The sequence below is a fragment of the Papaver somniferum genome, chromosome 8, assembly GCF_003573695.1.
Source record: "Papaver somniferum cultivar HN1 chromosome 8, ASM357369v1, whole genome shotgun sequence".
In the NCBI taxonomy this organism is placed as follows: domain Eukaryota; kingdom Viridiplantae; phylum Streptophyta; class Magnoliopsida; order Ranunculales; family Papaveraceae; genus Papaver; species Papaver somniferum.
The window spans coordinates 1,227,241-1,230,591 of record NC_039365.1 but is presented as its reverse complement, the minus strand read 5'-3'; positions in this window follow the sequence as shown (position 1 = coordinate 1,230,591).

The window sequence follows — 3,351 nt, the reverse complement described above, 5'->3', positions numbered from 1 at the left end:
CCCTTGAAGGAGCTACAAATATCTCTTAGATTTCTCACTCCCTCTCTATCTAGATCTTCCTCAGGAATTCTCTGTGGAAAGACCATCTAAGATTACATAAGTTTTCCATCTCCTTCTACATGAACTGGTATTTATAGACAAAATAAGACTCGTGAAGGTTTGGCCTCGTAGAGTATATGGAGTTTTTCGTCTATCTCCTCAGGACTTCGAACGATCTTCCATACTATCCCTCGTGATGGTATGCTGGATTCCTCTCCGAGTTATCTCGCTTTGTACACCATCGTGCTGCTCTTCTCAGGTAACATCGTTCTGCATCACCCTCTGGCTATAGTATAGGTCGTGCGAGATCTTATGAGATGTTGTAGACTCGTACACGTCTCTTCTGATTCTTCATTAAATGCGGTCCTCCTTTTAAAACTTGACCGTCTGAGTTGATTAGACAACTCCTTACACGCGTCCTTCAGGTAGCGTTGTAGCAGGCGCCTCGATTCAGACGAAACTACTTTATGGATAGTGATCTGGTGCTTCTCTCTTATCGTCTCATCATGATATCATCCCTTTAGATGATGACACGTGGCGATCGGGTAATTTACCCTCACATTTTGCTCCTTTTCTTTGCAACTTTCCAAGGGCATTATGGGAAGAAAAGTTTGTAACAGTCCCGTCATTTTCGCAACGTCCGAGATGTTCTCCACATACACTTTAATGCACTTTTTACCTGCTGGACCTAAGGCGCCGGTTGATTGTCTATTGGTTTCTTACAAAATCTTTTGGGAGACGAGAAAGATGTATTTACTTTCTGTTTTCAGAGTTCAGAACTTTTTCGTTCTTTTGTTTCTCTGTCTTTTGCTGTTCGTTCTTAACTTCCTGTCTCCCATAAAAAAGTTCATTATGTCTGCGAGGAATTCCCCATCTCAACAGTCTAGAAGGTATGTTCTCTCTTCTTTATTATCTTTTGTTTTCGTCGGTGGTTTACGCCGTTTTTTGTGAACTGTGTTAGTTCTTCTCTGGTTATCACCGATTTCCGCCATTGTTTCTCGTCTGTGGAGTTCCTTTGTGGATCATTGTCGCCGTTTTTATCTATCTTTCAGTGTTTTTCGTCGGTTTTTCTTTATGAATGCTCTGATTCTTTCCTTCTGTTTGCTTTTTAGCATTGTACGGAAAGGTCCGACGAGAAACCCGAGCACTAGCCGCAACTCTGGCATGTACGATGAAGCATTTTTGGAGTCGGCGAAGACTAGGCACCGTCTTCAAATATTTCAAGTCACTTTTTCTACCCCAGACGATCAATTTGGTGTTCTGTCCAAGAAAATTTGTTAGGAGAACCCTTGTGGTCCAAATGAGATCATCGTTGCAGTGGGTCAATTTGATGCTGGCCTTCGTCTTCCTTTGTACTGTCCACTGGATCCTTTCCAGTACGAGGTATTGTGTAAGCTTAACCCCCAGAGAGCCATATATCATCCCAATGGTAACTTTTACAGGATCTCCCAAGAATGTTCTTACTATATTCTCCGAGGTCCTCCACTTATGACTGATTTAGATCCTCCCGCTTCCACTCAACTTACGCTTCGTAAGACTCACGATCCCAAGTGGATTATTGCTCTTATTCGGGTTGTGGGGCCATATATTTTTGGCTGGGATGAGAAGGGAAATGTTCTTCCTGGTATTCCTGAGATGCATTGCCATCCGTCATCCTACAGTCCTTGGGAACTTAAATGGGTCCATACTCGTAGGCGTCCACCACCGTCTGCTCGAGTTATTGAGGATGTTAAGGTATAAAATACTATTTATTTTGACGTGTATATATATATATATACCTTGCCTTTGTTTTATGCCTTGGCATTTAATGACGTCTTTTGGGCAGAGGAGAAGAGTCGTAGATGGTTCTGGTCCATCTAATGCTCCTGCTCTATTGGAAGTGGCGGAGCATGCCTTGGAGGTCCACGTTGGTGCTCTTTTTGGTGATGATGAAGTAGTGGATCTTGGTGATGGGTTTTTTGATAATGTTATGTTGGATGGTTCGATCATTCTGAGTGGGATTATTCTCACATCGGGTGTGACGATGCCCCAGGCGAGTAATCTCGCTGAAAAGTGCGTTCACCCCGATACGAGTGCTCGAGTAGGTGGTGGTATTAGCAATGTTGTCTCCGGTGTGCCAAGTATCTTGGCCGGTGGTTTTCCTTCTGCTCCAGTGGTTTCTTTTAGTGCATCTCCCACTATCTTTGGTGGATGGTCCGAAGATATATCATTATTGTTCTCGGATGAGTACGCTCTGAAGAGCGAGGACGAGCAAGCTCGTATTTTAACCTCTCTGTCTAAAACTTCCTAGCATCGATTTGTGACAGGGGTATGTATTTAAAGTTTTGACTATAATTGTAGTATGTAAGTTAGTCATCTTCTAACTGGTGTTTGTTGTTTGTTTTACTAGAACAACAATTTGAGGATCGGAATGCTTTTCGAGGATCGTATTGCTAGGAGGCGAGCTAGAGAGTTGGAGAACGAGAATCAGAATTTGAGCCTCACCATGAACATGGCTCAACAAGAACCCCTTTCATTTCGTCAGGATAGAAAAGAATCGGAAGGTATTTATATTTTTCCTTGAACAATTTTAATTGACTCCATGGTAGGTGTTTGAGTTCTGAATGAGTCCCTTTATTGATAGTTACCGTCAAACGTTTGGAGCAGAATATTGAAAATAGTGCTCCTAAGCATTCTAGGGAGTTGTGCGACCTAAGACTCGATGTGAGCTATCGCCAGTGCAAGATTGATTCCTTGGAACATGAAAATAAACAACTCCAGACGGACGTGAATGTTCACCGAGATCGCATCGTCGAGCTTCGTGCGGTGTTAGATAAGCCCAACCAAGTGGCTGTAGATCGTGCGAATGAAATCAAGTTGCTCCCAGCTCAGAAAGATGAGCTTATTAATTGGTAGTCCGATCGTCTTTCCCAGATGTCTCAGGCAGAGGATGACAGAGAGGAGCTTGCTCGTCTCACACGAGAGTTTGTCCGTCTTGAGAGGGAGCGTGATGAGCATATGTTATCATTTCCACAAGGTGATGTCGCCATTATGCCTATTGAGGCACGGATTATTGCTATAGATAGTCAAAAACCTCAAGTGGAACATACTCTAACTTCTGTGTTAATTGATCATGAAGGTTGCTTATTAGCAGCTCCATTTTATGTGTATATAATTTTTTTGAGATATGTTTTTTCACATTTAGTCCTTTATCTATCTTGCATTGGATCGTAAGTACAATGCAGAGTTGGAAAGACAGTTGGAAGAGATGAGGGTGCCAAGGCAGAACCTTGATGAGGAGCTGAATGAATTGGTCAGTAACCATGAGGAGGA